This window comes from Opisthorchis viverrini (assembly GCF_000715545.1).
Source record: "Opisthorchis viverrini unplaced genomic scaffold opera_v5_244, whole genome shotgun sequence".
In the NCBI taxonomy this organism is placed as follows: Eukaryota; Metazoa; Platyhelminthes; class Trematoda; order Opisthorchiida; family Opisthorchiidae; genus Opisthorchis; species Opisthorchis viverrini.
The window spans coordinates 429,351-441,669 of NW_008751900.1; the positions used below are offsets into that span (position 1 = coordinate 429,351).

At 43.6% G+C, this 12,319-nt stretch overlaps 1 protein-coding gene across 1 annotated transcript in view; it reads left to right on the forward strand.

Annotated features, from left to right (window-relative positions):
• T265_08899 (hypothetical protein) overlaps positions 1-12,319 on the forward strand; it is a gene marked incomplete at both ends in the record, with an annotated part of 44,354 nt that overhangs the window by 31,422 nt on the left and 613 nt on the right. The window lies entirely within an intron of this gene.

Sequence of the window (12,319 nt, forward strand, 5' to 3'; positions counted from 1 at the left end):
GAGAATGGCAGCTAGGCAACACGACAAAGAAACCCTAGGTGGTCTGAGTTGAATTGATCAACTAAGGGCAACGAAAGAAAACAAGAGGTGACTTACCTGTTGTATGAGAAGGACCGTAAATAAGAAGTACTAGCCTGAACTGACAAGGTTGCAGCGGCAATCGGCGAACAGGTTTGGTTCAGAACACCATGTACATTTGCTGACAAACTACATGGATTCGAATTCTAAAAGATAGCATATTCGTATTCTCACCTGAAACTTGGAAACCTGCTAATGGTTTATTACCTGTATTTTCTACGGGTTAGATAGCACCGTGTGACAACGCAGTGCCGTCATAGCACTAAGACACATCCAGCGGTACCAGTTAGAGCCTCCGTATATTCAGTCCGATACAGTTTAACTGTTCAGTCTGTGTAGGATAACCCAGTACATGAAAAATTCGCTCCACAGACCGACCAAAATGTCCGCGTCACAATAGCAGTACGGTGTTCAAGCCTGTCTTGGAAAAATGCTCTACCACGAGCACAGTGACAGTATATTCCGATAAAGTGTGCATAATTCAGTAGCTGACAACAATGAGCCAGACAACGAGTAAAGTGTCATTCCGGTCATACCTAATAGCTGTGGCATTGCGACCGACCTCAAGCGCCTGTGCTGAATGAATGTCCAAAGATGTGCTTCGAAGGATGCATACTCACAGAAACGTAGCATCATAGTGAGAATAACTAAAATCCATATCATTTGAACACCTCATTAGTACTGTATGCTCAGCATACACAGGGTAGCCACTAGAAGTGTTCTTCAAGAGAGATGTGCGTGAACAAGAAGTCGAAAAGTCCGGCCACAAATCCACTTGTGTCACAAATGCCTTGTTGCCTTCCGAAAGGGATGTTTTTAAGAGGAGGTAGCTCCATTGTTCAGGTGGAAGAACGTTTGGTGCACGTCATGAATATTACGATCTTGAAGAAGAAATTAGACAACAAAATTTAGCCTGCCGAAGATTGGCGATTTGGTGACGAGTTCGAACCGCTATGACTACGGTATATTTCAAAACGACTTCTACGGTACAATTACTGGAGAAAGTAACCATTCATCCGATAGAAATACTCCGTGAAAGACACGAAGTGGAACGCTTCTATATACGCATATACGTGAAGAAGTTTCGCAGGAATTGTTACACTTGCTGGACAGACTATTTATCCACACTGTTAATAGCATGAAAACTTGAGTCAGTCGAAGAGCATCACAATTGCGCTATGGTTCGAAGGGTACCGATACAAAATCCTTCTTCGGGCTGCATGGGGTTTCATCAAAAATTGAAACTTCATTTAAGACGGTAGATTGCATGTAGTTAGCCCTAACGGAAAGCATAGTTATCACCAAATCAGGAGTATGTGGGCTTCTCGATTGTAAGGGATTAAGGAAATCCTTTAACCAACCTGTTAACCAAAAAGAGAAACAAGCTACCTAGAAGTCTGGATGGACTGCAACATTCCATGAAAGAGGAAGCTCAAAAGCAGCTCTCTGGGGTAATTTACAGTCGGCAAAGGGAGTGTCTACCCTAAAATATTCAGCATTTTCCAGCTGTTTATTCTTGGAATGCTTTTTCCTGCTCAACTAGATTCAAAACTATCCCCGTCAAATACACTCAACGAAACAGCCGATGACATAAACCAGGGGTGTCCGAACTATGGTGCACTAGCTTACCACCCATTGCCACTAGGAGCCAAAGTTGTAACCGTTTCCCTTTCTCCCGTAACACGCAGAAGAGCCGCGGTGGAACAATTCAGACTTCAAAGGTAGACTTCCTTTAAGGCATGGGTTAGGATCACAGGAAGCAGAATGACAAATGCACTACAATGGGCTGCCTGAATTTGACGACCAGCTGACAGCTGGGTTGGAAAACAGATCCTGACATCCCGTGTAAGTTTGGGAAAATTAAAAACGACAGACTGGTTTGTCATGAAATAACTTATTCGCCAGCCACAACTGATGGTGGAGCATAGTGGATGGAGCAGATGAATAGTATTCTGGTAAAACTAACGCACCTTAAAATATCAATCTATTGTGAATACCCAAGAAACTGCCCAAAACCGAGTCGAAAATATCTGACACAGTGATCGTCCTGGAGGACCCATGCTCTAGGAGTTTACAACAAATCCTCACCCTAGTATTCCATAGAACAGGCTATCTCCTGCTATTAGAAAGCGCGAGGAATTTTGCTCCCTAAGAAGAGCCATGTACCCGATTATCCCCAAGAAAGCAAAGTAAAATCCATAACTCTCAGGGGTCCGGTGGTAAGCTTGAACAATGGAAGCCTCGTACTCAAATCACTGTATTGATCATTCCCAAACTGCTAAAAGCATGGCTAAGTGATGTGAGCAGTTTTCCTTCTAAAATAAAATGTCTACCGTTCGGGAGTGGGAGCTTACCATTACATTAAAAAGTACGCAGTTGAACATGGGCTGCACAATTCCAGTGCTGATTCTTCGATTCCAGACATCAGTGGTCAATCTATTTAATATTAAAAAATGTATATTCTCATTCAGCATTAACAGTCTATTCATACCTAGGTACCACTTCACCCGAAATAAGCAAGGGGGCTGAGATATCACCATGATGCCCATGAGCAATCAAGATGCAAGGTTTGGTTTCGAACCACGGAATTTCTAACCAGAAAGTTCACGTCTTAATCACTAAACTATCTCGAGCTCATGACATACCATGGCTGATCACATAACAAAAACCGAAGAAGTACCTTCTGTCCTTAGTGAACTACGTCCTGTGGGGACAATTATCAGCGACTGCAACATGGCAACGGTCAGCATTGTTTTTTAATCTACACTAAAAAATGAAGAGAAAAAGGTGCACAAAGGGGAAGTGTGGGGATATGAAACAGGAAAATTTATCTTCTTGTGGAAATCGGCCAACAAAGTGTCCACATCTCAGTGACATATCCAGAACTCATGTCGGATTCGACCAAAGATTTTCCACGGACCTTGGTCAATACAGCATAGTGGCCGAAAACAGTTTGCTTGATAGTTTGGCTAGGAAGTGACGTCTTGTTCGGCGCTCGACCTGCTTACGTGACAGGTTCCATGGTGGTCCAGCCATGTGCAAGGAAAGTCACAGCCAAGACGTCCCGAAAGTCACATTACTCCACTTCAGTATGGCGGCTTTTATTCTGGTTTGCTGTGTCACGGCTTGCGAAGTAGAAGATTCGAATGGAAAGCAACACTCTTTGATTTTGGACACATACGGAACAGCAACCTTGAACTTATGGGGTCTAGCCACCCTGACTGATCACCCGAATACTGCAGTTATTCTAAACCTGCTTCACATTGAAACATCGATGATGAAGTCTGTAAAGCAGTTTTCTCAAGTCCAGGAATGTTTCGCACGTCTTTTCTGCCACCGTACGTCTACACATGATGCAAAACACGGAGATGTGGTTGGTGGCGTAAAACACCCCCACTGTGAACTCCGAAACATCGAACACATAATAGGAACTGTTCCTCAAATCCTATACGTTGGTTTACGCATGGTTATGCAAGATATTCTGGTTTGTCACCAGACCGAAGGAATTTCGACGTCAGTAAAACCGAGAATAACTTCAAGAACACGCAAAAATACTTTAGGAGCTTGAAAGTCACGCAGGCTGTTCTGCATGGTCTATCGCCTAATTCTAATCAAGCATAATGTATAATTTTGATAAGATTCAAAATTTTCCTTACCGATCGTGGTACACACAGTACAACCCCATGGGAGAAGGAAGGACTGTGGAACATGGCCCTATAACAACACTCGTCAACCTAAATACGGATGAATATTGCCCCAGCATTGGTCACGAATGAGACGTTTTCGCTAGACGATTATTTTAGGCAGAACAAGACAAGGAAGTATTTGTTCACTAGGCCAAGCGATCGCTCATCGACTGTGAAGTCACAGACATATCTCGTGAATACTGGATCGATACCCTTTTGATCTGTACTCGCAGCAGTGACGAGTGTGTGCTTGTCGATGGAGAGCATGTAGCGGTAAATCACAATGCGGAGAAACTGAACATACATGGTTAAGCTGAGTGCAATCGCCCGAATTGATCATAAATTTATGTTAGCCTGAGTAGTTGATTTGATTGTGGTATCTACGTGAGCGAGGTATGTACTACTCCTTTAGGGTTTTGTGAAGTGATACTGTCATATGTACGTAATCAAACGGCAGTTGGGTGTTGACTTATTTACGTAAACTTGTAGATGATGCACTGTCACATATTAATGCACAGGCCGTATTGCTTTCTGAGCTCAAGCCAGCAGTCAGGTATACCATCTATTGAACGCATCGATCGTCTGTGAAGGACACGCATTTGATGCTACAGACGGCCTATTTGCCTCCACATTGCGTACCGATTGTGTGCAGTTTAGTTTTAAGGTTTTTTTTATAATATTTACTCTCGTACTCGTTCCCTTGAGAGATATTCCACAACAGTGCGAACAGTGTAAATTAGAATATGTTTCATCGATCCAATTATATTTTGTAGCATAACGCTCGTATAAGTTTGGTTATTAGCGGGGATTCAGATGAGATGGCACAGACCACGGTATTGAATTTAACAAAAGACGACAAGTCAGGTTAACAGACACCATTCGGTAATCTATGTTTTGAGGCATCAACCGAAACTTGTGTTAGTTGCAGTATTTTTACAATGATACATGGCACCTCAGCCAGCCCACACAGCGGGCGGCGGTCCTAGTCAAATGGTGACAGATGGTCTTTCCGCCGTTCAGCATGAGGCCCAACAGTCGCTCACTTAGGATAACAATCCGCCCCACTATTTAGTAGGTATGCAACACCTGAAAAACAGAGGGCTAACAAAAGTTTGGTCTAGGGTTCGACCACGCCTCTGTGCGTGGCTGACCTCGGCCAAGCAACCAAATGCTGCTGGAAAAAAACACGTATGCTGATTACCATTAAAAGCTTCATTTAGTTGTGGGGTCAGTCTAAAACAGGGTCTCTTGAGGCCAGCAACTGACATGCTCTGATCCAGAATGGGTGGCTGGTGAGCGCTATAATAGCCCACGCTTTTCACTGAGTCTAAAGGTAAATTGGAAAAGAATCCCGTTCTACCATGAGCTCCGCTGGATCAAGCTGATGACAATCCTGCAAGACACTTCACCATGTATGCGATGAAAATGAAGTGATACAAAGTTAATATCAAAGTCCCGAATGAAATGCGGTAAGCGGCGAAACTTCCATCAGGCGTGCATCACACGAGTGGTGCGAGGAGTCGGGTGTGGAAGAGATTCATTCGAACGAAACTTATCATCCAACTTCTTAAACTGTGCTATGCCAGCCGCATCATTCATCACAAAATGTTTACTGTGAGACATCTCAAAGATCCGATGTACAAATATCAACTGGTAGTCTTCCGACGAAATGAGGGCGAAGCTACAAACGAATGGACCAAATTCAGGTGAATTCTGAATACTCTTTGGCGCAAAACACGGGTGTGCCTATTTCTGCACTCTTCAGTGTCTGTCAAACGGTTTTGGTGAACGGCGATATTATTTACAGTTTGAGTATCGACTTATTCGACATCTGTTCAACAGTAGACGCTTTGGTGCAAGATGTTTCATCTACCAAAATGAGATCTGTGCTCCGCTGTTCGTGGACCATGTATTGTTCGCACATACACATGATGGATTGCGGCGCATAGCTGAGGACTTTTCGGTTGCTACCGCGCAGTTAGGCCTGAGCATTATTCTGCTCCAGGTGGAATCCATGACTTTTGTTGGTTACCATCTCATCAACGTTTATCTTCAACCAATTTACCGGTTCGGTTACTAACTCATCAATGCACATCCACTGTTTCACACTTGTTTTGATCATGTCATGAACATTTGCCCCACGACTAACCGAGATTACTGGAATCTTATCATAAGACAAACAATGCAAGCGAATCCTCACTCACAACGTAAACTCATATATATGCGGAACAACGATAGCAGGATGCCGACGCTCGTCAATTCACACAGCGCCTTGAACAGAGTCAATTCAAACCTACGCACAACTCACTGTGCGGGGAAAGTCTGGGCTCGATATCGTTTTGGATTAAATGACAAGAAACAGGCCAGATTTCAACAGCTAGGTCAAGACCCGCGTTCAATTCAACAGCGTCCTACAATTCTCGGTTTCATCAACTACAACTTATCAACCGAAGTACTCGATCTCTTACCTTTTTGTGTGTTATTCAATCGTACTAGTGTCTCTGGTAGCCAATTTATACATATACCTGTTTATTGTTAGTGTTATTCACCCTCTGATATTACTTCGAGTAAAAGATAAATGCACTAACACTCCCGAGCGCCGAGACCGGAACGGAGTGTGAGGACTACTGCGCAGACTTTTGCTATGTCGAAACACATTACCTATTTACTTGACCGTTCACCGTGGGCCGAGACCCTGTGCTGCCAAGGCAGGCGAGACTTTTGGCAAACTCAAGAATCGGGTGTGGAGGAATTTAAACCTACACGTCAACAAGGCTATGGTTCTAGATCCTACCTTACTTCGCAGGGAGGCACGAACCAATTCAGTGACTGTCAACCTCGACCCAGAGAGCTGGGGACCGAACACTTGAACCCACTGCCAGAACGGTCATTTATGTTGATCCGTCAATAACGGATGCACGGTGATCGGTTGGCGAAAAGGAATTTTATCAGGTACACCTTAACTTCCTGATGTTATCATATAGCTCACCGTGCACCAGTACTAGAATCGGCTTTCCGTGACGATCGCCGTAAAGACCAAAATCTCACAAAATGCCTTGGCGCACTGAGTCTGTGATCGTCCCCATGTGGGCGGATTCATGGCTAATTACAGAATTCTATGAGGATGCATTCTGATTTCGGCTTGTTAGTAAGGCAGCCCTCAGTCTATACGAAGCGGACACCGTTCGGTTCGAATACTAAACAGTCCCCATTCGTCTACAAAACCCCACCTTAATGCCATGGATACTCCGGAGTGGAGGTGTCTCTGTGAACATGTTTTGTAAGCCAAGCTGAAAGATGGCTAGCACTATCTAGTCGGAAACGGATGCCCGTCCATCATGCACACAAGCAGCCGGAGACTACTGAGTATTATGTCCAAATTATGCAGACCCAGTTTCTCAAATCACTTTTTCACGAAATGGCACACTGATGTTGATGATGATCTCCAGTGAATTCATCTCCCGGAGAGGCCAAACATCCTCATTCTCTGTGGTGTCATATCTTTGGGTAGCTCAGAATCCTCAGTGAGAGTCATATGATGCAGGAATGACTATCTCGGCATGGAAGAGCTAAAATCCTTCTCTACTATGCGTGGAGTAACAATGGAGATGGCCTCTACCCATTAAACTTGTTAAACTGCCGTGCCAATTAGAACATGTTAAGCTAGGTTAAGTTCTCAGACTCCAGCACCAATGTGTGCGAATCTTAAAGGTTACATTTGTGTTGAGTCACAGGCTATGCATGTTTTTTCAGCTCACTGTTTTCAACATCACCGTCAAGCTTTGCCATTTCTACGAGCTCATTCTCGATTGCGTGTCCGCATCATGCACCCACCTTCTTGATTTACGTCATCTATTACGCACATTGGATTCCTGTCGTCAAGATAACTACGAAACCTGGCTCGTTGAGCGGCGAAGGTAGATGCGTGCCGCCAAGCGTACTTACTTGAGCTACATTCCAGTGGGTGTCCGCATCATGCACCCACCTTCTTGATTTACGTCATCTATTACGCACATTGGATTCCTGTCGTCAAGATAACTACGAAACCTGGCTCGTTGAGCGGCGAAGGTAGATGCGTGCCGCCAAGCGTACTTACTTGAGCTACTCTCATTCCAGTGGTTTCAATCCCGTCAGCTCAGTTGCGGTTCCACCCAGTGAACCTTATTCGCATTTAACGCTGTCTCCCAATCAGGCCACCGTAAATATAGTAGTATGGGTATCATGATCTTAAGGGAGCCAAAGCAGCATGTGGCTTTCGGTGATCCTCAACGGCACAGACAACATGGATGCCGGTTTGGGCGTGACGATCAAACCCAATTAAACCAGAGAAACTACGAAAAAACTATTGACGTTAGGTTTTCAGTACTGCGGATGACACCAAGCTGGCCACACGCTGACGAAGTATAACAAAACTAAATGGTATACAACGCCAAGTGAATTATTTCCGTTATCAAGGTTCGAAAACTGAGCAATAAGCAGAGACTACGAAAGTACACATGAGTACTGTTTAAGATTTTAGATCCTACCCATAATTTTAAAGTAAGGGTTAATCAAACTCCGCATTCCCCTACCGTCATCTGTTCCTAGAAACGAAGTGGCACATGCAAGTGGCAGACCGGCCGGTAACCTAAAGAAATCTGAAAGTCCCTGTCACAGATGGTACATGGTTCATCTTTGGCAATATTCAGATACGTTCCAAGTAAATAAGTAGGACAACTCCTAAACGACTCTTCCTTCATTGCATCTGATGCTCGAAAGTGCAACAACGGTGTAAGAACGTTTGTCTCACAGGAAAGAGCGAGCCTCCGGCCTATCTCCAGAGTGTGCGCTTCCAAGAAGGAAGACTGTACAACACGACCGATAACAAGCAGTTCGTTGGATCATTCCAGGGTATACTGGAGAACTCTTAGAATAAAATGAAAATTATGATAAAATCTACCTTGTCAGTGACGACTCGGAGATCAGTGTTGAAAAGCGCCTTCAAATGTCAGTTTCCTACCGGAAATACACGAATAAAAATCCAACGCATACCACCGACACAAAATGTTGTCACTTAGATCACAAACATAGGAAGTTCCAATGTGCTGTGACCAAACGATGGAAGCAATGTTTGAAAAACAAGATATTCGCACTGTGTATTTGGCAAAACATTCAACCGGTTCTTTCAAGCCACTCAAATTACACCTGGACAACTCCATGACCAGCAACGGAGAAATGTCGGTTTTTTAGTAGTAGCACAGATAACATACGACGTGGGGCGGGATTCTAAAAGTGATGAGATATCGACAAAAACCATCAATGAAGATAATAAAGGATTTGTAGCCTTTTTCTCACAATACACAACCCAAAGCACTGATGGGAACCCTTGTGAGTAGTCAATTAGGTCAACGACAATACTACGATTGCCTGAATGTCTCACCAACTGAAAACTGAGGGATCCCTTGTTCAATGCACTCAGCTGGAGAATACCAAATATGGGAGTATCATCAGACGGTTTACCCCAATGTACGTGGTTTTCAGCTGAACTTGTGGCAGATTTCCAGTTGCAAGGATCAACAACAAAACAATGAACCGTTTGGCTATGTGCTGATATGTCAACCCTACCGAACAAGACGGAATTCATTGATGTTCAACCAACATGCATCCGTATCTTTGTGAATACGACCGAAACCTAGCTGTATATACGCTAGCTATGCTAGGACCACCGAACCATTCAGAAATTATGGTTGCAGGAGTCAGTATCGAAGGTGATCAGAATTTCCTAGATGCGTTGATTAGCTCCGCTACTATTACCGAGACACAGGCTCGTCTGCTCTCCACTCTAGATGAACCATACTTTGTCTGATTCGGAATGGTCATACGCGAGTCAAGCACCCTTTCGATATCTTATGTGCTCACGTGTGCTGTACTGACAACCCATTACAACCGTAAACTTGTGTTGATTGTAGTAGCCGATATGAAATTGGTGTGGTCTCACTGCATCAGTTTCCAAGCGGTTCAACAAGTTCGCCTCCCACAACTCCATCGCCCCTGGTAATACAGAAACTTCACGATAAAATTGGAAGCGAAATGATAGCTTTGATTTTGCGCTACGAATAAATTATAAAGAATGCCAGATGGCCAACATTTTATCACTCAGGTACAGTACAATGAATTTTCGCCCATATTCTCATTTCCAAAATCCATCCTGGACCACGCTAAGCATTGCCACTTGTCTTCGGGCTAATATGTTCTTAGGTTGCTATGTAAGCATGATCTAGAAAACAACCTCAGCTTTTTGAATGCCGACACACTATCGCGTCAAATCAACAAGTCGATTAAACAACAATCGCATCAGTTCCATCAGGTAGCGGAATTCAATTCCAGTTGAGACAATAGCAGTAGAAGTGACGCTCTGCTTCAGAAGGTGATTGGATATTCCTGAAATCGATAGCCTATGGAATTACTTTCTGCGCAATGGTGACGTGAAAATCGCAGGTGATTTCCTAATGTTGGATGATCGTTTTGTCATATCACGGGAAACAAGTGCTGAAACGGTTCCATAAAATCACCTTGGATTTAGCAAATTCAATGTCGTCGTTTGGAGATGTGCAGCTATCAGCTGTTAAGTTAATCCCCATGTTGTTTCGCCGGTTTTCTTTGCCGCAACTTAAAAACCAGTGGATTTCGCTGGTCTGATCGTGACTGTTGGTGGTTCTTTCTCAGAGTGGCCCGTGTTAATGATAAGCCAAGCTTTGGATATGATATTCATTTTTAGCGAATCATTAGCACTCTTTGTATATGCGATACTTCTGGTGAGAGATAACAGGGAAGATGAGTTTGTTCAGTTTTCTTACTTCTTCATAAGTTTAACATTCGGGTAATTCGTCCTATCATCCGAATCCCAACGGTCCAGCTGTGAACTTTGTTGACAACCTCAAACGTGGCCTGTGAATCTCGGAAGAGGAAATACTAAACAGAACATGCAGACGTATTAGGTGACACCCTGTGATTCGATAGTCAATCTGCAGTGGGTAGTTGTGGATATTTATTCCCGGAGGTAGACCCACAAGTTTTACGTTTGAAAAACTGCCGTATGTAGGAACACCACCAGGTAGTGTCGTGTTACCCCATTAGCACGCATGTTCGTGTAATAAATTTTCAAACGTCGAGATGGGACACCTGAAGTAGCTGCACGGTGCACCGAAAGCTTATTATAAAAGGATACTTTTGAAGGACTCATCTGGATGCCCCAAGTCAGTCTAGTGGCATCCGAAAGAACCACCTAACAGTTTATCGTCAGAGTTTACTATCTGCTTTTGTGTTTTGAACTTGAACTTGAATGGGGTATGAGACGCGAGTAAAAGAATACTTCCCCAAGAACACATTCGACGTATTAAGTAATCCGATGACTGTCACAATACGTTTGACTGGAATCTAACTTCTATCGCCAACACCTTATGTACTATTACAGCGTATGTGAGACCCTGCTCGAAGATTTGCTGACTATACGAATTCGGCCAGCCTTTGTTTACAAAAACACCTCAGCCTGACCTTGCGTCCGTCCTGGTTGACCTGACCATTCCATTAGGAATTTCTTATATTGATTTTTACGCCAGTTTATTGATACCTATCTGAAATGTAATGCAGTTGGCAAGGTGATTGCAAACGGTATCATTTTGCACCGAGTGTCTTTATTGGGATATTCATGTTCTTTCTAATCGAACTAATTCCAAGTAATACCGTCAAGATCGCAGATGCGTTGTGAGACAATAAGCGGTACACCCACACAGCACTATTTTATACGTTGACTGTCCGAGGACCATGCAGAGTAGAGTACGCTCACTCCAGACTTATGCTCAATCCCTTGGTTCACCCGGCATGATCACGAAACCTGAGATTGCCATGTTATCCAAGCTAGGGCAACTGAGGAAACCTTCGCACAGAAACATGATTCTTCACAATTGAGACTTTTTGAGTCTAGCTCCAAACTACATAACACTCTACTGGGATAAAATTCATTAGTCAATGTGGAGATACTGCTGATAGAACAGAGATATATGAAATAATGACTAGCAGCTGATAGCGCAGCCCGTCTTTTATAAAAACCAATGCAATGAGATTACACTGATTCGCGAGCCCATCGACAGTAACTATTACGGTCTTGTGCCAGGTGCGTAAAGACGGCACCTCTAGTGAGTTATGGTAAAATAAATGACTGAACTAGCACAGTCATAAGGACACGCAAAACCAAACGTCCAATACATAGGAAAATGGAAACTCGCTCCCCTGATACAACAAGAAACCCTAGAAAAGAAATATTGGGCTAACGAAGAGGTAGATGAGCGTTGCCATAGTGCCGAGGCTGACCAGTTTGCTAGATGCTAAATAGCTTTCTCGTGAGTTAAATTAGTTGATCTGCGCTGATTCGGGATGAAATGTTTGAAGGTCAGAAAAATTAGATAGCTATGTCACGTGGGAATTTCTGTGTAACAAAATTCAGAACTTCCAACCCAGCATAGCACGGTTCATTCTGACAGAATCGTCGATTAAGGTCGTTCTATGATTGCGCGTTG